General features: G+C 41.5%; 13 non-coding genes across 13 annotated transcripts; all 13 read right to left on the reverse strand.

Annotated features, from left to right (window-relative positions):
- Positions 1–1209: 1209 nt before the first annotated feature.
- Positions 1210–1287, reverse strand: LOC134485364 (small nucleolar RNA SNORD115). Its single transcript, XR_015656359.1, has one exon. It is a non-coding gene; the product is annotated as a small nucleolar RNA SNORD115 (small nucleolar RNA).
- Positions 1288–3047: 1760 nt separating this feature from the next.
- On the reverse strand, positions 3048–3124 carry LOC148007433 (small nucleolar RNA SNORD115). Its single transcript, XR_015656626.1, has one exon. It is a non-coding gene; the product is annotated as a small nucleolar RNA SNORD115 (small nucleolar RNA).
- Positions 3125–4885: 1761 nt separating this feature from the next.
- Positions 4886–4963, reverse strand: LOC148007434 (small nucleolar RNA SNORD115). Its single transcript, XR_015656360.1, has one exon. It is a non-coding gene; the product is annotated as a small nucleolar RNA SNORD115 (small nucleolar RNA).
- Positions 4964–6724: 1761 nt separating this feature from the next.
- Positions 6725–6802, reverse strand: LOC148007435 (small nucleolar RNA SNORD115). The gene has a single exon (XR_015656361.1). It is a non-coding gene; the product is annotated as a small nucleolar RNA SNORD115 (small nucleolar RNA).
- A 1760-nt stretch (positions 6803–8562) lies between these two features.
- LOC148007436 (small nucleolar RNA SNORD115) lies at positions 8563–8640 on the reverse strand. Its single transcript, XR_015656362.1, has one exon. It is a non-coding gene; the product is annotated as a small nucleolar RNA SNORD115 (small nucleolar RNA).
- Positions 8641–10401: 1761 nt separating this feature from the next.
- LOC148007437 (small nucleolar RNA SNORD115) lies at positions 10402–10479 on the reverse strand. Its single transcript, XR_015656370.1, has one exon. It is a non-coding gene; the product is annotated as a small nucleolar RNA SNORD115 (small nucleolar RNA).
- A 1761-nt stretch (positions 10480–12240) lies between these two features.
- LOC148007438 (small nucleolar RNA SNORD115) lies at positions 12241–12318 on the reverse strand. Its single transcript, XR_015656388.1, has one exon. It is a non-coding gene; the product is annotated as a small nucleolar RNA SNORD115 (small nucleolar RNA).
- Positions 12319–14079: 1761 nt separating this feature from the next.
- On the reverse strand, positions 14080–14157 carry LOC148007439 (small nucleolar RNA SNORD115). Its single transcript, XR_015656391.1, has one exon. It is a non-coding gene; the product is annotated as a small nucleolar RNA SNORD115 (small nucleolar RNA).
- A 1761-nt stretch (positions 14158–15918) lies between these two features.
- LOC134485372 (small nucleolar RNA SNORD115) lies at positions 15919–15996 on the reverse strand. Its single transcript, XR_015656435.1, has one exon. It is a non-coding gene; the product is annotated as a small nucleolar RNA SNORD115 (small nucleolar RNA).
- A 1761-nt stretch (positions 15997–17757) lies between these two features.
- Positions 17758–17835, reverse strand: LOC134485373 (small nucleolar RNA SNORD115). The gene has a single exon (XR_015656394.1). It is a non-coding gene; the product is annotated as a small nucleolar RNA SNORD115 (small nucleolar RNA).
- Positions 17836–19596: 1761 nt separating this feature from the next.
- LOC134485374 (small nucleolar RNA SNORD115) lies at positions 19597–19674 on the reverse strand. Its single transcript, XR_015656395.1, has one exon. It is a non-coding gene; the product is annotated as a small nucleolar RNA SNORD115 (small nucleolar RNA).
- Positions 19675–21435: 1761 nt separating this feature from the next.
- Positions 21436–21513, reverse strand: LOC120100266 (small nucleolar RNA SNORD115). The gene has a single exon (XR_015656396.1). It is a non-coding gene; the product is annotated as a small nucleolar RNA SNORD115 (small nucleolar RNA).
- A 1761-nt stretch (positions 21514–23274) lies between these two features.
- Positions 23275–23352, reverse strand: LOC120100259 (small nucleolar RNA SNORD115). Its single transcript, XR_015656411.1, has one exon. It is a non-coding gene; the product is annotated as a small nucleolar RNA SNORD115 (small nucleolar RNA).
- Positions 23353–24256: the final 904 nt, after the last annotated feature.

A 24256-nucleotide genomic window follows, 5' to 3' on the forward strand; every position in this document is an offset into this window, starting at 1 on the left:
TGCATTTCAGATTTTATGTGCTAGGCTATGTTCATTCCTCCCCATTTCCATACTGCATGGTAACAATCAGTTCCCACAGCTGGTAAGTGAATGCTGAAGAGAATCTGTTGCCCAGAAGAAAGCAACAGGTATTTTGGCCATGAATCCCTGAGCGTTAGCACTCAGTGATTGCCATGTGATGAAACTCAGAATGTGACCAAAATTCGTGTGACTAGATCAGTTGGTGTTTGCAATTATCCCATTGACATCACGTTCCTCTGTCCCAAGAGCTCCAGAAACCATCTCCTTGATAGCATTTGTTTTCTGATGAATACTGAAGTAAATTTTAGTAAGATCAAGAATGAAGCTGTGTGATGACACATAGAAGGGAATTGGTAGCCAAAGCCACACCTTCAACTTCAATCTACCCTACTGGCTAGGTTCCCTGTGGCCTGAGAGTTTCGTGAAAAATTTCGCGAAGCTCCCTTTGGGGCAATAATTCTTGGAGTGTCTTTTGATGCAGAAAATTTATCGCCAATTTCTTCATCTCTAAACTAAAGTCTTATTCCTGGGTTCCCCTTGCCATTGGAAATCCATCTCTGTGCACCAGCTTTGATTTGTGAGCCTGTGTGTGGACTGAAATTTCTCCAAATTCAAAAGGTATATTCATATTCCAGATCCCTGCATTTGTGTAGATAGTATCATCTAGGATCTCTTCCAAGATATTCAATTTTATGGCTGTATGAACTACAGGTAGAAAGGAACTTCTCTACATTTTTAATAGTGCAGTTCAAAGGGACAAAACATACTGAGAAGTGAAATTCATTTCTGACTGGGATTGCATTATTTTTAATTAAGAAACCTTTGATGGGCTGAAATTATTGGTCAAAATACTGAGGAATATCTTATAGGAATTTCAATCCATTAATCGTGATCATTTCACTCACCTGGGAATAGTGATCCACTGGACCGCAGGGGTGATGCCAGGTGACTGCAAGACATCAGAGCAGAGAGGGTAATGATGACAGGGTTGGTGTTGCAGACTTGCACACAAGCAGATTATGAGATTAGGTGCTAGTTGGCAGGCAGTGTTTGCCAGCACAGTTGCACTAAGATTGTCCAGGTTCCCACAGAGGGAAAAGAGCACAAGGTCATCAGAGCAGCTCAGATGAGTCCCGCAAGTGGTCCTCAAAGAGACTAAGTAGTGCTTGTTACCCTGGCTCCCTGGTTGGGCCTCAGCGTAATCCTATTGAGCATGATTTTTATGTCATCATTCTGTTCTTGACTTTCTGTTGTCATCATTGACCCAGACACAGGTAGGACACAACTGTCAATAATGTAATTTCACCTGCACCATTGCTTACCTTGGCTGCCAACACTGCCTCAGAATTTGAATCCTCACTTGCAAGTGCAGAGGGTACAAGGGCACAGCGCTCTTGTGTGGAATAAGGGTAGACCTAGCTTGAATTTGAAGACTGTCCTCTCTAAAAAGGAAAGAGCAAGATGTGAGGGCAATTGTATCCCTTCAGTTCATACAATCATATTAATTTTAAGGAGGCTGTTTAAGAATTCTAATGTATAATGCCACTTCGCAGAATCACTCTTGCAACATCCACTTCCATGCTGACATTCCCAACACATGGAAAGTTACTTCCCTAAGCGATCAATAGGTTAATAGGTACCCAAAACCAAATCATTGATGAAGGGGATGACACATGCTCTTTGTCATATACACCGATCAAATCTTTCAATTGCTAAACATTGTCAGAAACCAAGGCAAAGGTGAATTTACCTGAGTAATATTGGAAGGACAATACACGAACAGTTACGTATACTTTAATCAAATTTTCATGAGACTTGTGCATTTCAGATTTTATGTGCTAGGCTATGTTCATTCCTCCCCATTTCCATACTTCATGGTAACAATCAGTTCCCACAGCTGGTAAGTGAATGCTGAAGAGAATCTGTTGCCCAGAAGAAAGCAACAGGTATTTTGGCCATGAATCCCTGTCGTTATCACTTAGTGAATGCCATGTGATGAAACTCAGAATGTGACCAAAATTCGTGTGACTAGATCAGTTGGTGTTTGCAAGTATCCCATTGACATCACGTTTCTCTGTCCCAAGAGCTCCAGAAACCATCTCCTTGATAGCATTTGTTTTCTGATGAATACTGAAGTAAATTTTAGTAAGATCAAGAATGAAGCTGTGTGATGACACATAGAAGGGAATTGGTAGCCAAAGCCACACCTTCAACTTCAATCTACCCTACTGGCTAGGTTCCCTGTGGCCTGAGAGTTTCGTGAAAAATTTCGCGAAGCTCCCTATGGGGTAATAATTCTTGGAGTGTCTTTTGATGCAGAAAATTTATCGCCAATTTCTTCATCTCTAAACTAAAGTCTTATTCCTGGGTTCCCCTTGCCATTGGAAATCCATCTCTGTGCACCAGCTTTGATTTGTGAGCCTGTGTGTGGACTGAAATTTCTCCAAATTCAAAAGGTATATTCATATTCCAGATCCCTCCATTTGTGTAGATAGTATCATCTAGGATCTCTTCCAAGATATTCAATTTTATGGCTGTATGAACTACAGGTAGAAAGGAACTTCTCTACATTTTTAATAGTGCAGTTCAAAGGGACAAAACATACTGAGAAGTGAAATTCATTTCTGACTGGGATTGCATTATTTTTAATTAAGAAACCTTTGATGGGCTGAAATTATTGGTCAAAATACTGAGGAATATCTTATAGGAATTTCAATCCATTAATCGTGATCATTTCATTCACTTGGGAATAGTGATCCACTGGACCGCAGGGGTGATGCCAGGTGACTGCAAGACATCAGAGCAGAGAGGGTAATGATGACAGGGTTGCTGTTGCAGACTTGCACACAAGCAGATTATGAGATTAGGTGCTAGTTGGCAGGCAGTGTTTGCCAGCACAGTTGCACTAAGATTGTCCAGGTTCCCACAGAGGGAAAAGAGCACAAGGTCATCAGAGCAGCTCAGATGAGTCCCGCAAGTGGTCCTCAAAGAGACTAAGTAGTGCTTGTTAACCTGGCTCCCTGGTTGGGCCTAGCGTAATCCTATTGAGCATGATTTTTATGTCATCATTCTGTTCTTGACTTTCTGTTGTCATCATTGACCCAGACACAGGTAGGACATAACTGTCAATAATGTAATTTCACCTGCACCATTGCTTACCTTGGCTGCCAACACTGCCTCAGAATTTGAATCCTCACTTGCAAGTGCAGAGGGTACAAGGGCACAGCGCTCTTGTGTGGAATAAGGGTAGACCTAGCTTGAATTTGAAGACTGTCCTCTCTAAAAAGGAAAGAGCAAGATGTGAGGGCAATTGTATCCCTTCAGTTCATACAATCATATTAATTTTAAGGAGGCTGTTTAAGAAGTCTAATGTATGATGCCACTTAGCTGAATCCCTCTTGCAACATCCACTTCCATGCTGACATTCCCAACACATGGAAAGTTACTTCCCTAAGCGATCAATAGGTCAATAGGTACCCAAAACCAAATCATTGATGAAGGGGATGACACATGCTCTTTGTCATATACACCGATCAAATCTTTCAATTGCTAAACATTGTCAGAAACCAAGGCAAAGGTGAATTTACCTGAGTAATATTGGAAGGACAATACACGAACAGTTACGTATACTTTAATCAAATTTTCATGAGACTTGTGCATTTCAGATTTTATGTGCTAGGCTATGTTCATTCCTCCCCATTTCCATACTGCATGGTAACAATCAGTTCCCACAGCTGGTAAGTGAATGCTGAAGAGAATCTGTTGCCCAGAAGAAAGCAACAGGTATTTTGGCCATGAATCCCTGAGCGTTAGCACTCAGTGATTGCCATGTGATGAAACTCAGAATGTGACCAAAATTCGTGTGACTAGATCAGTTGGTGTTTGCAATTATCCCATTGACATCACGTTCCTCTGTCCCAAGAGCTCCAGAAACCATCTCCTTGATAGCATTTGTTTTCTGATGAATACTGAAGTAAATTTTAGTAAGATCAAGAATGAAGCTGTGTGATGACACATAGAAGGGAATTGGTAGCCAAAGCCACACCTTCAACTTCAATCTACCCTACTGGCTAGGTTCCCTGTGGCCTGAGAGTTTCGTGAAAAATTTCGCGAAGCTCCCTTTGGGGCAATAATTCTTGGAGTGTCTTTTGATGCAGAAAATTTATCGCCAATTTCTTCATCTCTAAACTAAAGTCTTATTCCTGGGTTCCCCTTGCCATTGGAAATCCATCTCTGTGCACCAGCTTTGATTTGTGAGCCTGTGTGTGGACTGAAATTTCTCCAAATTCAAAAGGTATATTCATATTCCAGATCCCTCCATTTGTGTAGATAGTATCATCTAGGATCTCTTCCAAGATATTCAATTTTTTGACTGTATGAACTACAGGTAGAAAGGAATTTCTCTACATTTTTAATAGTGCAGTTCAAAGGGACAAAACATACTGAGAAGTGAAATTCATTTCTGACTGGGATTGCATTATTTTTAATTAAGAAACCTTTGATGGGCTGAAATTATTGGTCAAATTACTGAGGAATATCTTATAGGAATTTCAATCCATTAATTGTGATCATTTCACTCACCTGGGAATAGTGATCCACTGGACCGCAGGGGTGATGCCAGGTGACTGCAAGACATCAGAGCAGAGAGGGTAATGAAGACAGGGTTGGTGTTGCAGACTTGCACACAAGCAGATTATGAGATTAGGTGCTAGTTGGCAGGCAGTGTTTGCCAGCACAGTTGCACTAAGATTGTCCAGGTTCCCACAGAGGGAAAAGAGCACAAGGTCATCAGAGCAGCTCAGATGAGTCCCGCAAGTGGTCCTCAAAGAGACTAAGTAGTGCTTGTTACCCTGGCTCCCTGGTTGGGCCTCAGCGTAATCCTATTGAGCATGATTTTTATGTCATCATTCTGTTCTTGACTTTCTGTTGTCATCATTGACCCAGACACAGGCAGGACACAACTGTCAATAATGTAATTTCACCTGCACCATGGCTTACCTGGGCTGCCAACACTGCCTCAGAATTTGAATCCTCACTTGCAAGTGCAGAGGGTACAAGGGCACAGCGCTCTTGTGTGGAATAAGGGTAGACCTAGCTTGAATTTGAAGACTGTCCTCTCTAAAAAGGAAAGAGCAAGATGTGAGGGCAATTGTATCCCTTCAGTTCATACGATCATATTAATTTAAAGGAGGCTGTTTAAGAAGTCTAATGTATGATGCCACTTAGCAGAATCCCTCTTGCAACATCCACTTCCATGCTGACATTCCCAACACATGGAAAGTTACTTCCCTAAGCGATCAATAGGTCAATAGGTACCCAAAACCAAATCATTGATGAAGGGGATGACACATGCTCTTTGTCATATACACCGATCAAATCTTTCAATTGCTAAACATTGTCAGAAACCAAGGCAAAGGTGAATTTACCTGAGTAATATTGGAAGGACAATACACGAACAGTTACGTATACTTTAATCAAATTTTCATGAGACTTGTGCATTTCAGATTTTATGTGCTAGGCTATGTTCATTCCTCCCCATTTCCATACTGCATGGTAACAATCAGTTCCCACAGCTGGTAAGTGAATGCTGAAGAGAATCTGTTGCCCAGAAGAAAGCAACAGGTATTTTGGCCATGAATCCCTGAGCGTTAGCACTCAGTGATTGCCATGTGATGAAACTCAGAATGTGACCAAAATTCGTGTGACTAGATCAGTTGGTGTTTGCAAGTATCCCATTGACATCACGTTCCTCTGTCCCAAGAGCTCCAGAAACCATCTCCTTGATAGCATTTGTTTTCTGATGAATACTGAAGTAAATTTTAGTAAGATCAAGAATGAAGCTGTGTGATGACACATAGAAGGGAATTGGTAGCCAAATCCACACCTTCAACTTCAATCTACCCTACTGGCTAGGTTCCCTGTGGCCTGAGAGTTTCGTGAAAAATTTCGCGAAGCTCCCTTTGGGGCAATAATTCTTGGAGTGTCTTTTGATGCAGAAAATTTATCGCCAATTTCTTCATCTCTAAACTAAAGTCTTATTCCTGGGTTCCCCTTGCCATTGGAAATCCATCTCTGTGCACCAGCTTTGATTTGTGAGCCTGTGTGTGGACTGAAATTTCTCCAAATTCAAAAGGTATATTCATATTCCAGATCCCTCCATTTGTGTAGATAGTATCATCTAGGATCTCTTCCAAGATATTCAATTTTATGGCTGTATGAACTACAGGTAGAAAGGAATTTCTCTACATTTTTAATAGTGCAGTTCAAAGGGACAAAACATACTGAGAAGTGAAATTCATTTCTGACTGGGATTGCATTATTTTTAATTAAGAAACCTTTGATGGGCTGAAATTATTGGTCAAAATACTGAGGAATATCTTATAGGAATTTCAATCCATTAATCGTGATCATTTCACTCACCTGGGAATAGTGATCCACTGGACCGCAGGGGTGATGCCAGGTGACTGCAAGACATCAGAGCAGAGAGGGTAATGATGACAGGGTTGGTGTTGCAGACTTGCACACAAGCAGATTATGAGATTAGGTGCTAGTTGGCAGGCAGTGTTTGCCAGCACAGTTGCACTAAGATTGTCCAGGTTCCCACAGAGGGAAAAGAGCACAAGGTCATCAGAGCAGCTCAGATGAGTCCCGCATGTGGTCCTCAAAGAGACTAAGTAGTGCTTGTTAACCTGGCTCCCTGGTTGGGCCTCAGCGTAATCCTATTGAGCATGATTTTTATGTCATCATTCTGTTCTTGACTTTCTGTTGTCATCATTGACCCAGACACAGGTAGGACACAACTGTCAATAATGTAATTTCACCTGCACCATTGCTTACCTTGGCTGCCAACACTGCTCAGAATTTGAATCCTCACTTGCAAGTGCAGAGAGTACAAGGGCACAGCGCTCTTGTGTGGAATAAGGGTAGACCTAGCTTGAATTTGAAGACTGTCCTCTCTAAAAAGGAAAGAGCAAGATGTGAGGGCAATTGTATCCCTTCAGTTCATACAATCATGTTAATTTTAAGGAGGCTGTTTAAGAAGTCTAATGTATGATGCCACTTAGCAGAATCCCTCTTGCAACATCCACTTCCATGCTGACATTCCCAACACATGGAAAGTTACTTCCCTAAGCAATCAATAGGTCAATAGGTACCCAAAACCAAATCATTGATGAAGGGGATGACACATGCTCTTTGTCATATACACCGATCAAATCTTTCAATTGCTAAACATTGTCAGAAACCAAGGCAAAGGTGAATTTACCTGAGTAATATTGGAAGGACAATACACGAACAGTTACGTATACTTTAATCAAATTTTCATGAGACTTGTGCATTTCAGATTTTATGTGCTAGGCTATGTTCATTCCTCCCCATTTCCATACTGCATGGTAACAATCAGTTCCCACAGCTGGTAAGTGAATGCTGAAGAGAATCTGTTGCCCAGAAGAAAGCAACAGGTATTTTGGCCATGAATCCCTGAGCGTTAGCACTCAGTGATTGCCATGTGATGAAACTCAGAATGTGACCAAAATTCGTGTGACTAGATCAGTTGGTGTTTGCAATTATCCCATTGACATCACGTTCCTCTGTCCCAAGAGCTCCAGAAACCATCTCCTTGATAGCATTTGTTTTCTGATGAATACTGAAGTAAATTTTAGTAAGATCAAGAATGAAGCTGTCTGATGACACATAGAAGGGAATTGGTAGCCAAAGCCACACCTTCAACTTCAATCTACCCTACTGGCTAGGTTCCCTGTGGCCTGAGAGTTTCGTGAAAAATTTCGCGAAGCTCCCTTTGGGGCAATAATTCTTGGAGTGTCTTTTGATGCAGAAAATTTATCGCCAATTTCTTCATCTCTAAACTAAAGTCTTATTCCTGGGTTCCCCTTGCCATTGGAAATCCATCTCTGTGCAACAGCTTGGATTTGTGAGCCTGTGTGTGGACTGAAATTTCTCCAAATTCAAAAGGTATATTCATATTCCAGATCCCTGCATTTGTGTAGATAGTATCATCTAGGATCTCTTCCAAGATATTCAATTTTATGGCTGTATGAACTACAGGTAGAAAGGAACTTCTCTACATTTTTAATAGTGCAGTTCAAAGGGACAAAACATACTGAGAAGTGAAATTCATTTCTGACTGGGATTGCATTATTTTTAATTAAGAAACCTTTGATGGGCTGAAATTATTGGTCAAAATACTGAGGAATATCTTATAGGAATTTCAATCCATTAATCGTGATCATTTCACTCACCTGGGAATAGTGATCCACTGGACCGCAGGGGTGATGCCAGGTGACTGCAAGACATCAGAGCAGAGAGGGTAATGATGACAGGGTTGGTGTTGCAGACTTGCACACAAGCAGATTATGAGATTAGGTGCTAGTTGGCAGGCAGTGTTTGCCAGCACAGTTGCACTAAGATTGTCCAGGTTCCCACAGAGGGAAAAGAGCACAAGGTCATCAGAGCAGCTCAGATGAGTCCCGCAAGTGGTCCTCAAAGAGACTAAGTAGTGCTTGTTACCCTGGCTCCCTGGTTGGGCCTCAGCGTAATCCTATTGAGCATGATTTTTATGTCATCATTCTGTTCTTGACTTTCTGTTGTCATCATTGACCCAGACACAGGCAGGACACAACTGTCAATAATGTAATTTCACCTGCACCATGGCTTACCTGGGCTGCCAACACTGCCTCAGAATTTGAATCCTCACTTGCAAGTGCAGAGGGTACAAGGGTACAGCGCTCTTGTGTGGAATAAGGGTAGACCTAGCTTGAATTTGAAGACTGTCCTCTCTAAAAAGGAAAGAGCAAGATGTGAGGGCAATTGTATCCCTTCAGTTCATACAAACATATTAATTTTAAGGAGGCTGTTTAAGAAGTCTAATGTATGATGCCACTTAGCAGAATCACTCTTGCAACATCCACTTCCATGCTGACATTCCCAACACATGGAAAGTTACTTCCCTAAGTGATCAATAGGTCAATAGGTACCCAAAACCAAATCATTGATGAAGGGGATGACACATGCTCTTTGTCATATACACCGATCAAATCTTTCAATTGCTAAACATTGTCAGAAACCAAGGCAAAGGTGAATTTACCTGAGTAATATTGGAAGGACAATACACGAACAGTTACGTATACTTTAATCAAATTTTCATGAGACTTGTGCATTTCAGATTTTATGTGCTAGGCTATGTTCATTCCTCCCCATTTCCATACTGCATGGTAACAATCAGTTCCCACAGCTGGTAAGTGAATGTTGAAGAGAATCTGTTGCCCAGAAGAAAGCAACATGTATTTTGGCCATGAATCCCTGAGCGTTAGCACTCAGTGATTGCCATGTGATGAAACTCAGAATGTGACCAAAATTCGTGTGACTAGATCAGTTGGTGTTTGCAAGTATCCCATTGACATCACGTTCCTCTGTCCCAAGAGCTCCAGAAACCATCTCCTTGATAGCATTTGTTTTCTGATGAATACTGAAGTAAATTTTAGTAAGATCAAGAATGAAGCTGTGTGATGACACATAGAAGGGAATTGGTAGCCAAATCCACACCTTCAACTTCAATCTACCCTACTGGCTAGGTTCCCTGTGGCCTGAGAGTTTCGTGAAAAATTTCGCGAAGCTCCCTTTGGGGCAATAATTCTTGGAGTGTCTTTTGATGCAGAAAATTTATCGCCAATTTCTTCATCTCTAAACTAAAGTCTTATTCCTGGGTTCCCCTTGCCATTGGAAATCCATCTCTGTGCACCAGCTTTGATTTGTGAGCCTGTGTGTGGACTGAAATTTCTCCAAATTCAAAAGGTATATTCATATTCCAGATCCCTCCATTTGTGTAGATAGTATCATCTAGGATCTCTTCCAAGATATTCAATTTTATGGCTGTATGAACTACAGGTAGAAAGGAATTTCTCTACATTTTTAATAGTGCAGTTCAAAGGGACAAAACATACTGAGAAGTGAAATTCATTTCTGACTGGGATTGCATTATTTTTAATTAAGAAACCTTTGATGGGCTGAAATTATTGGTCAAAATACTGAGGAATATCTTATAGGAATTTCAATCCATTAATCGTGATCATTTCACTCACCTGGGAATAGTGATCCACTGGACCGCAGGGGTGATGCCAGGTGACTGCAAGACATCAGAGCAGAGAGGGTAATGATGACAGGGTTGGTGTTGCAGACTTGCACACAAGCAGATTATGAGACTAGGTGCTAGTTGGCAGGCAGTGTTTGCCAGCACAGTTGCACTAAGATTGTCCAGGTTCCCACAGAGGGAAAAGAGCACAAGGTCATCAGAGCAGCTCAGATGAGTCCCGCAAGTGGTCCTCAAAGAGACTAAGTAGTGCTTGTTGACCTGGCTCCCTGGTTGGGCCTCAGCGTAATCCTATTGAGCATGATTTTTATGTCATCATTCTGTTCTTGACTTTCTGTTGTCATCATTGACCCAGACACAGGTAGGACACAACTGTCAATAATGTAATTTCACCTGCACCATTGCTTACCTTGGCTGCCAACACTGCCTCAGAATTTGAATCCTCACTTGCAAGTGCAGAGAGTACAAGGGCACAGCGCTCTTGTGTGGAATAAAGGTAGACCTAGCTTGAATTTGGAGACTGTCCTCTCTAAAAAGGAAAGAGCAAGATGTGAGGGCAATTGTATCCCTTCAGTTCATACAATCATGTTAATTTTAAGGAGGCTGTTTAAGAAGTCTAATGTATGATGCCACTTAGCAGAATCCCTCTTGCAACATCCACTTCCATGCTGACATTCCCAACACATGGAAAGTTACTTCCCTAAGCGATCAATAGGTCAATAGGTACCCAAAACCAAATCATTGATGAAGGGGATGACACATGCTCTTTGTCATATACACCGATCAAATCTTTCAATTGCTAAACATTGTCAGAAACCAAGGCAAAGGTGAATTTACCTGAGTAATATTGGAAGGACAATACACGAACAGTTACGTATACTTTAATCAAATTTTCATGAGACTTGTGCATTTCAGATTTTATGTGCTAGGCTATGTTCATTCCTCCCCATTTCCATACTGCATGGTAACAATCAGTTCCCACAGCTGGTAAGTGAATGCTGAAGAGAATCTGTTGCCCAGAAGAAAGCAACAGGTATTTTGGCCATGAATCCCTGAGCGTTAGCACTCAGTGATTGCCATGTGATGAAACTCAGAATGTGACCAAAATTCGTGTGACTAGATCAGTTGGTGTTTGCAATTATCCCATTGACATCACGTTCCTCTGTCCCAAGAGCTCCAGAAACCATCTCCTTGATAGCATTTGTTTTCTGATGAATACTGAAGTAAATTTTAGTAAGATCAAGAATGAAGCTGTCTGATGACACATAGAAGGGAATTGGTAGCCAAAGCCACACCTTCAACTTCAATCTACCCTACTGGCTAGGTTCCCTGTGGCCTGAGAGTTTCGTGAAAAATTTCGCGAAGCTCCCTTTGGGGCAATAATTCTTGGAGTGTCTTTTGATGCAGAAAATTTATCGCCAATTTCTTCATCTCTAAACTAAAGTCTTATTCCTGGGTTCCCCTTGCCATTGGAAATCCATCTCTGTGCACCAGCTTTGATTTGTGAGCCTGTGTGTGGACTGAAATTTCTCCAAATTCAAAAGGTATATTCATATTCCAGATCCCTCCATTTGTGTAGATAGTATCATCTAGGATCTCTTCCAAGATATTCAATTTTATGGCTGTATGAACTACAGGTAGAAAGGAATTTCTCTACATTTTTAATAGTGCAGTTCAAAGGGACAAAACATACTGAGAAGTGAAATTCATTTCTGACTGGGATTGCATTATTTTTAATTAAGAAACCTTTGATGGGCTGAAATTATTGGTCAAAATACTGAGGAATATCTTATAGGAATTTCAATCCATTAATCGTGATCATTTCACTCACCTGGGAATAGTGATCCACTGGACCGCAGGGGTGATGCCAGGTGACTGCAAGACATCAGAGCAGAGAGGGTAATGATGACAGGGTTGGTGTTGCAGACTTGCACACAAGCAGATTATGAGACTAGGTGCTAGTTGGCAGGCAGTGTTTGCCAGCACAGTTGCACTAAGATTGTCCAGGTTCCCACAGAGGGAAAAGAGCACAAGGTCATCAGAGCAGCTCAGATGAGTCCCGCAAGTGGTCCTCAAAGAGACTAAGTAGTGCTTGTTGACCTGGCTCCCTGGTTGGGCCTCAGCGTAATCCTATTGAGCATGATTTTTATGTCATCATTCTGTTCTTGACTTTCTGTTGTCATCATTGACCCAGACACAGGTAGGACACAACTGTCAATAATGTAATTTCACCTGCACCATTGCTTACCTTGGCTGCCAACACTGCCTCAGAATTTGAATCCTCACTTGCAAGTGCAGAGAGTACAAGGGCACAGCGCTCTTGTGTGGAATAAGGGTAGACCTAGCTTGAATTTGAAGACTGTCCTCTCTAAAAAGGAAAGAGCAAGATGTGAGGGCAATTGTATCCCTTCAGTTCATACAATCATGTTAATTTTAAGGAGGCTGTTTAAGAAGTCTAATGTATGATGCCACTTAGCAGAATCCCTCTTGCAACATCCACTTCCATGCTGACATTCCCAACACATGGAAAGTTACTTCCCTAAGCAATCAATAGGTCAATAGGTACCCAAAACCAAATCATTGATGAAGGGGATGACACATGCTCTTTGTCATATACACCGATCAAATCTTTCAATTGCTAAACATTGTCAGAAACCAAGGCAAAGGTGAATTTACCTGAGTAATATTGGAAGGACAATACACGAACAGTTACGTATACTTTAATCAAATTTTCATGAGACTTGTGCATTTCAGATTTTATGTGCTAGGCTATGTTCATTCCTCCCCATTTCCATACTGCATGGTAACAATCAGTTCCCACAGCTGGTAAGTGAATGCTGAAGAGAATCTGTTGCCCAGAAGAAAGCAACAGGTATTTTGGCCATGAATCCCTGAGCGTTAGCACTCAGTGATTGCCATGTGATGAAACTCAGAATGTGACCAAAATTCGTGTGACTAGATCAGTTGGTGTTTGCAATTATCCCATTGACATCACGTTCCTCTGTCCCAAGAGCTCCAGAAACCATCTCCTTGATAGCATTTGTTTTCTGATGAATACTGAAGTAAATTTTAGTAAGATCAAGAATGAAGCTGTCTGATGACACATAGAAGGGAATTGGTAGCCAAAGCCACACCTTCAACTTCAATCTACCCTACTGGCTAGGTTCCCTGTGGCCTGAGAGTTTCGTGAAAAATTTCGCGAAGCTCCCTTTGGGGCAATAATTCTTGGAGTGTCTTTTGATGCAGAAAATTTATCGCCAATTTCTTCATCTCTAAACTAAAGTCTTATTCCTGGGTTCCCCTTGCCATTGGAAATCCATCTCTGTGCAACAGCTTGGATTTGTGAGCCTGTGTGTGGACTGAAATTTCTCCAAATTCAAAAGGTATATTCATATTCCAGATCCCTGCATTTGTGTAGATAGTATCATCTAGGATCTCTTCCAAGATATTCAATTTTATGGCTGTATGAACTACAGGTAGAAAGGAACTTCTCTACATTTTTAATAGTGCAGTTCAAAGGGACAAAACATACTGAGAAGTGAAATTCATTTCTGACTGGGATTGCATTATTTTTAATTAAGAAACCTTTGATGGGCTGAAATTATTGGTCAAAATACTGAGGAATATCTTATAGGAATTTCAATCCATTAATCGTGATCATTTCACTCACCTGGGAATAGTGATCCACTGGACCGCAGGGGTGATGCCAGGTGACTGCAAGACATCAGAGCAGAGAGGGTAATGATGACAGGGTTGGTGTTGCAGACTTGCACACAAGCAGATTATGAGATTAGGTGCTAGTTGGCAGGCAGTGTTTGCCAGCACAGTTGCACTAAGATTGTCCAGGTTCCCACAGAGGGAAAAGAGCACAAGGTCATCAGAGCAGCTCAGATGAGTCCCGCAAGTGGTCCTCAAAGAGACTAAGTAGTGCTTGTTACCCTGGCTCCCTGGTTGGGCCTCAGCGTAATCCTATTGAGCATGATTTTTATGTCATCATTCTGTTCTTGACTTTCTGTTGTCATCATTGACCCAGACACAGGCAGGACACAACTGTCAATAATGTAATTTCACCTGCACCATGGCTTACCTGGGCTGCCAACACTGCCTCAGAATTTGAATCCTCACTTGCAAGTGCAGAGGGTACAAGGGTACAGCGCTCTTGTGTGGAATAAGGGTAGACCTAGCTTGAATTTGAAGACTGTCCTCTCTAAAAAGGAAAGAGCAAGATGTGAGGGCAATTGTATCCCTTCAGTTCATACAAACATATTAATTTTAAGGAGGCTGTTTAAGAAGTCTAATGTATGATGCCACTTAGCAGAATCACTCTTGCAACATCCACTTCCATGCTGACATTCCCAACACATGGAAAGTTACTTCCCTAAGCGATCAATAGGTCAATAGGTACCCAAAACCAAATCATTGATGAAGGGGATGACACATGCTCTTTGTCATATACACCGATCAAATCTTTCAATTGCTAAACATTGTCAGAAACCAAGGCAAAGGTGAATTTACCTGAGTAATATTGGAAGGACAATACACGAACAGTTACGTATACTTTAATCAAATTTTCATGAGACTTGTGCATTTCAGATTTTATGTGCTAGGCTATGTTCATTCCTCCCCATTTCCATACTGCATGGTAACAATCAGTTCCCACAGCTGGTAAGTGAATGTTGAAGAGAATCTGTTGCCCAGAAGAAAGCAACATGTATTTTGGCCATGAATCCCTGAGCGTTAGCACTCAGTGATTGCCATGTGATGAAACTCAGAATGTGACCAAAATTCGTGTGACTAGATCAGTTGGTGTTTGCAAGTATCCCATTGACATCACGTTCCTCTGTCCCAAGAGCTCCAGAAACCATCTCCTTGATAGCATTTGTTTTCTGATGAATACTGAAGTAAATTTTAGTAAGATCAAGAATGAAGCTGTGTGATGACACATAGAAGGGAATTGGTAGCCAAATCCACACCTTCAACTTCAATCTACCCTACTGGCTAGGTTCCCTGTGGCCTGAGAGTTTCGTGAAAAATTTCGCGAAGCTCCCTTTGGGGCAATAATTCTTGGAGTGTCTTTTGATGCAGAAAATTTATCGCCAATTTCTTCATCTCTAAACTAAAGTCTTATTCCTGGGTTCCCCTTGCCATTGGAAATCCATCTCTGTGCACCAGCTTTGATTTGTGAGCCTGTGTGTGGACTGAAATTTCTCCAAATTCAAAAGGTATATTCATATTCCAGATCCCTCCATTTGTGTAGATAGTATCATCTAGGATCTCTTCCAAGATATTCAATTTTATGGCTGTATGAACTACAGGTAGAAAGGAATTTCTCTACATTTTTAATAGTGCAGTTCAAAGGGACAAAACATACTGAGAAGTGAAATTCATTTCTGACTGGGATTGCATTATTTTTAATTAAGAAACCTTTGATGGGCTGAAATTATTGGTCAAAATACTGAGGAATATCTTATAGGAATTTCAATCCATTAATCGTGATCATTTCACTCACCTGGGAATAGTGATCCACTGGACCGCAGGGGTGATGCCAGGTGACTGCAAGACATCAGAGCAGAGAGGGTAATGATGACAGGGTTGGTGTTGCAGACTTGCACACAAGCAGATTATGAGACTAGGTGCTAGTTGGCAGGCAGTGTTTGCCAGCACAGTTGCACTAAGATTGTCCAGGTTCCCACAGAGGGAAAAGAGCACAAGGTCATCAGAGCAGCTCAGATGAGTCCCGCAAGTGGTCCTCAAAGAGACTAAGTAGTGCTTGTTGACCTGGCTCCCTGGTTGGGCCTCAGCGTAATCCTATTGAGCATGATTTTTATGTCATCATTCTGTTCTTGACTTTCCGTTGTCATCATTGACCCAGACACAGGTAGGACACAACTGTCAATAATGTAATTTCACCTGCACCATTGCTTACCTTGGCTGCCAACACTGCCTCAGAATTTGAATCCTCACTTGCAAGTGCAGAGAGTACAAGGGCACAGCGCTCTTGTGTGGAATAAAGGTAGACCTAGCTTGAATTTGGAGACTGTCCTCTCTAAAAAGGAAAGAGCAAGATGTGAGGGCAATTGTATCCCTTCAGTTCATACAATCATGTTAATTTTAAGGAGGCTGTTTAAGAAGTCTAATGTATGATGCCACTTAGCAGAATCCCTCTTGCAACATCCACTTCCATGCTGACATTCCCAACACATGGAAAGTTACTTCCCTAAGCGATCAATAGGTCAATAGGTACCCAAAACCAAATCATTGATGAAGGGGATGACACATGCTCTTTGTCATATACACCGATCAAATCTTTCAATTGCTAAACATTGTCAGAAACCAAGGCAAAGGTGAATTTACCTGAGTAATATTGGAAGGACAATACACGAACAGTTACGTATACTTTAATCAAATTTTCATGAGACTTGTGCATTTCAGATTTTATGTGCTAGGCTATGTTCATTCCTCCCCATTTCCATACTGCATGGTAACAATCAGTTCCCACAGCTGGTAAGTGAATGCTGAAGAGAATCTGTTGCCCAGAAGAAAGCAACAGGTATTTTGGCCATGAATCCCTGAGCGTTAGCACTCAGTGATTGCCATGTGATGAAACTCAGAATGTGACCAAAATTCGTGTGACTAGATCAGTTGGTGTTTGCAATTATCCCATTGACATCACGTTCCTCTGTCCCAAGAGCTCCAGAAACCATCTCCTTGATAGCATTTGTTTTCTGATGAATACTGAAGTAAATTTTAGTAAGATCAAGAATGAAGCTGTCTGATGACACATAGAAGGGAATTGGTAGCCAAAGCCACACCTTCAACTTCAATCTACCCTACTGGCTAGGTTCCCTGTGGCCTGAGAGTTTCGTGAAAAATTTCGCGAAGCTCCCTTTGGGGCAATAATTCTTGGAGTGTCTTTTGATGCAGAAAATTTATCGCCAATTTCTTCATCTCTAAACTAAAGTCTTATTCCTGGGTTCCCCTTGCCATTGGAAATCCATCTCTGTGCACCAGCTTTGATTTGTGAGCCTGTGTGTGGACTGAAATTTCTCCAAATTCAAAAGGTATATTCATATTCCAGATCCCTCCATTTGTGTAGATAGTATCATCTAGGATCTCTTCCAAGATATTCAATTTTATGGCTGTATGAACTACAGGTAGAAAGGAATTTCTCTACATTTTTAATAGTGCAGTTCAAAGGGACAAAACATACTGAGAAGTGAAATTCATTTCTGACTGGGATTGCATTATTTTTAATTAAGAAACCTTTGATGGGCTGAAATTATTGGTCAAAATACTGAGGAATATCTTATAGGAATTTCAATCCATTAATCGTGATCATTTCACTCACCTGGGAATAGTGATCCACTGGACCGCAGGGGTGATGCCAGGTGACTGCAAGACATCAGAGCAGAGAGGGTAATGATGACAGGGTTGGTGTTGCAGACTTGCACACAAGCAGATTATGAGACTAGGTGCTAGTTGGCAGGCAGTGTTTGCCAGCACAGTTGCACTAAGATTGTCCAGGTTCCCACAGAGGGAAAAGAGCACAAGGTCATCAGAGCAGCTCAGATGAGTCCCGCAAGTGGTCCTCAAAGAGACTAAGTAGTGCTTGTTGACCTGGCTCCCTGGTTGGGCCTCAGCGTAATCCTATTGAGCATGATTTTTATGTCATCATTCTGTTCTTGACTTTCTGTTGTCATCATTGACCCAGACACAGGTAGGACACAACTGTCAATAATGTAATTTCACCTGCACCATTGCTTACCTTGGCTGCCAACACTGCCTCAGAATTTGAATCCTCACTTGCAAGTGCAGAGAGTACAAGGGCACAGCGCTCTTGTGTGGAATAAGGGTAGACCTAGCTTGAATTTGGAGACTGTCCTCTCTAAAAAGGAAAGAGCAAGATGTGAGGGCAATTGTATCCCTTCAGTTCATACAATCATGTTAATTTTAAGGAGGCTGTTTAAGAAGTCTAATGTATGATGCCACTTATCAGAATCCCTCTTGCAACATCCACTTCCATGCTGACATTCCCAACACATGGAAAGTTACTTCCCTAAGCGATCAATAGGTCAATAGGTACCCAAAACCAAATCATTGATGAAGGGGATGACACATGCTCTTTGTCATATACACCGATCAAATCTTTCAATTGCTAAACATTGTCAGAAACCAAGGCAAAGGTGAATTTACCTGAGTAATATTGGAAGGACAATACATGAACAGTTACGTATACTTTAATCAAATTTTCATGAGACTTGTGCATTTCAGATTTTATGTGCTAGGCTATGTTCATTCCTCCCCATTTCCATACTGCATGGTAACAATCAGTTCCCACAGCTGGTAAGTGAATGCTGAAGAGAATCTGTTGCCCAGAAGAAAGCAACAGGTATTTTGGCCATGAATCCCTGAGCGTTAGCACTCAGTGATTGCCATGTGATGAAACTCAGAATGTGACCAAAATTCGTGTGACTAGATCAGTTGGTGTTTGCAATTATCCCATTGACATCACGTTCCTCTGTCCCAAGAGCTCCAGAAACCATCTCCTTGATAGCATTTGTTTTCTGATGAATACTGAAGTAAATTTTAGTAAGATCAAGAATGAAGCTGTGTGATGACACATAGAAGGGAATTGGTAGCCAAAGCCACACCTTCAACTTCAATCTACCCTACTGGCTAGGTTCCCTGTGGCCTGAGAGTTTCGTGAAAAATTTCGCGAAGCTCCCTTTGGGGCAATAATTCTTGGAGTGTCTTTTGATGCAGAAAATTTATCGCCAATTTCTTCATCTCTAAACTAAAGTCTTATTCCTGGGTTCCCCTTGCCATTGGAAATCCATCTCTGTGCACCAGCTTTGATTTGTGAGCCTGTGTGTGGACTGAAATTTCTCCAAATTCAAAAGGTATATTCATATTCCAGATCCCTGCATTAGTGTAGATAGTATCATCTAGGATCTCTTCCAAGATATTCAATTTTATGGCTGTATGAACTACAGGTAGAAAGGAACTTCTCTACATTTTTAATAGTGCAGTTCAAAGGGACAAAACATACTGAGAAGTGAAATTCATTTCTGACTGGGATTGCATTATTTTTAATTAAGAAACCTTTGATGGGCTGAAATTATTGGTCAAAATACTGAGGAATATCTTATAGGAATTTCAATCCATTAATCGTGATCATTTCACTCACCTGGGAATAGTGATCCACTGGACCGCAGGGGTGATGCCAGGTGACTGCAAGACATCAGAGCAGAGAGGGTAATGATGACAGGGTTGGTGTTGCAGACTTGCACACAAGCAGATTATGAGATTAGGTGCTAGTTGGCAGGCAGTGTTTGCCAGCACAGTTGCACTAAGATTGTCCAGGTTCCCACAGAGGGAAAAGAGCACAAGGTCATCAGAGCAGCTCAGATGAGTCCCGCAAGTGGTCCTCAAAGAGACTAAGTAGTGCTTGTTACCCTGGCTCCCTGGTTGGGCCTCAGCGTAATCCTATTGAGCATGATTTTTATGTCATCATTCTGTTCTTGACTTTCTGTTGTCATCATTGACCCAGACACAGGTAGGACACAACTGTCAATAATGTAATTTCACCTGCACCATTGCTTACCTTGGCTGCCAACACTGCCTCAGAATTTGATTCCTCACTTGCAAGTGCAGAGGGTACAAGGGCACAGCGCTCTTGTGTGGAATAAGGGTAGACCTAGCTTGAATTTGAAGACTGTCCTCTCTAAAAAGGAAAGAGCAAGATGTGAGGGCAATTGTATCCCTTCAGTTCATACAATCATATTAATTTTAAGGAGGCTGTTTAAGAATTCTAATGTATAATGCCACTTCGCAGAATCACTCTTGCAACATCCACTTCCATGCTGACATTCCCAACACATGGAAAGTTACTTCCCTAAGCGATCAATAGGTCAATAGGTACCCAAAACCAAATCATTGATGAAGGGGATGACACATGCTCTTTGTCATATACACCGATCAAATCTTTCAATTGCTAAACATTGTCAGAAACCAAGGCAAAGGTGAATTTACCTGAGTAATATTGGAAGGACAATACACGAACAGTTACGTATACTTTAATCAAATTTTCATGAGACTTGTGCATTTCAGATTTTATGTGCTAGGCTATGTTCATTCCTCCCCATTTCCATACTGCATGGTAACAATCAGTTCCCACAGCTGGTAAGTGAATGCTGAAGAGAATCTGTTGCCCAGAAGAAAGCAACAGGTATTTTGGCCATGAATCCCTGAGCGTTAGCACTCAGTGATTGCCATGTGATGAAACTCAGAATGTGACCAAAATTCGTGTGACTAGATCAGTTGGTGTTTGCAAGTATCCCATTGACATCACGTTCCTCTGTCCCAAGAGCTCCAGAAACCATCTCCTTGATAGCATTTGTTTTCTGATGAATACTGAAGTAAATTTTAGTAAGATCAAGAATGAAGCTGTGTGATGACACATAGAAGGGAATTGGTAGCCAAAGCCACACCTTCAACTTCAATCTACCCTACTGGCTAGGTTCCCTGTGGCCTGAGAGTTTCGTGAAAAATTTCGCGAAGCTCCCTTTGGGGCAATAATTCTTGGAGTGTCTTTTGATGCAGAAAATTTATCGCCAATTTCTTCATCTCTAAACTAAAGTCTTATTCCTGGGTTCCCCTTGCCATTGGAAATCCATCTCTGTGCACCAGCTTTGATTTGTGAGCCTGTGTGTGGACTGAAATTTCTCCAAATTCAAAAGGTATATTCATATTCCAGATCCCTCCATTTGTGTAGATAGTATCATCTAGGATCTCTTCCAAGATATTCAATTTTATGGCTGTATGAACTACAGGTAGAAAGGAACTTCTCTACATTTTTAATAGTGCAGTTCAAAGGGACAAAACATACTGAGAAGTGAAATTCATTTCTGACTGGGATTGCATTATTTTTAATTAAGAAACCTTTGATGGGCTGAAATTATTGGTCAAAATACTGAGGAATATCTTATAGGAATTTCATTCCATTAATCGTGATCATTTCACTCACCTGGGAATAGTGATCCACTGGACCGCAGGGGTGATGCCAGGTGACTGCAAGACATCAGAGCAGAGAGGGTAATGATGACAGGGTTGGTGTTGCAGACTTGCACACAAGCAGATTATGAGATTAGGTGCTAGTTGGCAGGCAGTGTTTGCCAGCACAGTTGCACTAAGATTGTCCAGGTTCCCACAGAGGGAAAAGAGCACAAGGTCATCAGAGCAGCTCAGATGAGTCCCGCAAGTGGTCCTCAAAGAGACTAAGTAGTGCTTGTTACCCTGGCTCCCTGGTTGGGCCTCAGCGTAATCCTATTGAGCATGATTTTTATGTCATCATTCTGTTCTTGACTTTCTGTTGTCATCATTGACCCAGACACAGGTAGGACACAACTGTCAATAATGTAATTTCACCTGCACCATTGCTTACCTTGGCTGCCAACACTGCCTCAGAATTTGAATCCTCACTTGCAAGTGCAGAGGGTACAAGGGCACAGCGCTCTTGTGTGGAATAAGGGTAGACCTAGCTTGAATTTGAAGACTGTCCTCTCTAAAAAGGAAAGAGCAAGATGTGAGGGCAATTGTATCCCTTCAGTTCATACAATCATGTTAATTTTAAGGAGGCTGTTTAAGAAGTCTAATGTATGATGCCACTTAGCAGAATCCCTCTTGCAACATCCACTTCCATGCTGACATTCCCAACACATGGAAAGTTACTTCCCTAAGCGATCAATAGGTCAATAGGTACCCAAAACCAAATCATTGATGAAGGGGATGACACATGCTCTTTGTCATATACACCGATCAAATCTTTCAATTGCTAAACATTGTCAGAAACCAAGGCAAAGGTGAATTTACCTGAGTAATATTGGAAGGACAATACACGAACAGTTACGTATACTTTAATCAAATTTTCATGAGACTTGTGCATTTCAGATTTTATGTGCTAGGCTATGTTCATTCCTCCCCATTTCCATACTGCATGGTAACAATCAGTTCCCACAGCTGGTAAGTGAATGCTGAAGAGAATCTGTTGCCCAGAAGAAAGCAACAGGTATTTTGGCCATGAATCCCTGAGCGTTATCACTTAGTGATTGCCATGTGATGAAACTCAGAATGTGACCAAAATTCGTGTGACTAGATCAGTTGGTGTTTGCAAGTATCCCATTGACATCACGTTCCTCTGTCCCAAGAGCTCCAGAAACCATCTCCTTGATAGCATTTGTTTTCTGATGAATACTGAAGTAAATTTTAGTAAGATCAAGAATGAAGCTGTGTGATGACACATAGAAGGGAATTGGTAGCCAAAGCCACACCTTCAACTTCAATCTACCCTACTGGCTAGGTTCCCTGTGGCCTGAGAGTTTCCTGAAAAATTTCGCGAAGCTCCCTTTGGGGCAATAATTCTTGGAGTGTCTTTTGATGCAGAAAATTTATCGCCAATTTCTTCATCTCTAAACTAAAGTCTTATTCCTGGGTTCCCCTTGCCATTGGAAATCCATCTCTGTGCACCAGCTTTGATTTGTGAGCCTGTGTGTGGACTGAAATTTCTCCAAATTCAAAAGGTATATTCATATTCCAGATCCCTCCATTTGTGTAGATAGTATCATCTAGGATCTCTTCCAAGATATTCAATTTTATGGCTGTATGAACTACAGGTAGAAAGGAACTTCTCTACATTTTTAATAGTGCAGTTCAAAGGGACAAAACATACTGAGAAGTGAAATTCATTTCTGACTGGGATTGCATTATTTTTAATTAAGAAACCTTTGATGGGCTGAAATTATTGGTCAAAATACTGAGGAATATCTTATAGGAATTTCAATCCATTAATCGTGATCATTTCACTCACCTGGGAATAGTGATCCACTGGACCGAAGGGGTGATGCCAGGTGACTGCAAGACATCAGAGCAGAGAGGGTAATGATGACAGGGTTGGTGTTGCAGACTTGCACACAAGCAGATTATGAGATTAGGTGCTAGTTGGCAGGCAGTGTTTGCCAGCACAGTTGCACTAAGATTGTCCAGGTTCCCACAGAGGGAAAAGAGCACAAGGTCATCAGAGCAGCTCAGATGAGTCCCGCAAGTGGTCCTCAAAGAGACTAAGTAGTGCTTGTTAACCTGGCTCCCTGGTTGGGCCTCAGCGTAATCCTATTGAGCATGATTTTTATGTCATCATTCTGTTCTTGACTTTCTGTTGTCATCATTGACCCAGACACAGGTAGGACACAACTGTCAATAATGTAATTTCACCTGCACCATTGCTTACCTTGGCTGCCAACACTGCCTCAGAATTTGAATCCTCACTTGCAAGTGCAGAGGGTACAAGGGCACAGCGCTCTTGTGTGGAATAAGGGTAGACCTAGCTTGAATTTGAAGACTGTCCTCTCTAAAAAGGAAAGAGCAAGATGTGAGGGCAATTGTATCCCTTCAGTTCATACAATCATGTTAATTTTAAGGAGGCTGTTTAAGAAGTCTAATGTATGATGCCACTTAGCAGAATCCCTCTTGCAACATCCACTTCCATGCTGACATTCCCAACACATGGAAAGTTACTTCCCTAAGCGATCAATAGGTCAATAGGTACCCAAAACCAAATCATTGATGAAGGGGATGACACATGCTCTTTGTCATATACACCGATCAAATCTTTCAATTGCTAAACATTGTCAGAAACCAAGGCAAAGGTGAATTTACCTGAGTAATATTGGAAGGACAATACACGAACAGTTACGTATACTTTAATCAAATTTTCATGAGACTTGTGCATTTCAGATTTTATGTGCTAGGCTATGTTCATTCCTCCCCATTTCCATACTGCATGGTAACAATCAGTTCCCACAGCTGGTAAGTGAATGCTGAAGAGAATCTGTTGCCCAGAAGAAAGCAACAGGTATTTTGGCCATGAATCCCTGAGCGTTAGCACTCAGTGATTGCCATGTGATGAAACTCAGAATGTGACCAAAATTCGTGTGACTAGATCAGTTGGTGTTTGCAAGTATCCCATTGACATCACGTTCCTCTGTCCCAAGAGCTCCAGAAACCATCTCCTTGATAGCATTTGTTTTCTGATGAATACTGAAGTAAATTTTAGTAAGATCAAGAATGAAGCTGTGT

Source organism: Rattus norvegicus, chromosome 1, assembly GCF_021556685.1.
Source record: "Rattus norvegicus strain SHRSP/BbbUtx chromosome 1, alternate assembly SHRSP_T2T, whole genome shotgun sequence".
NCBI lineage: Eukaryota > Metazoa > Chordata > Mammalia > Rodentia > Muridae > Rattus > Rattus norvegicus.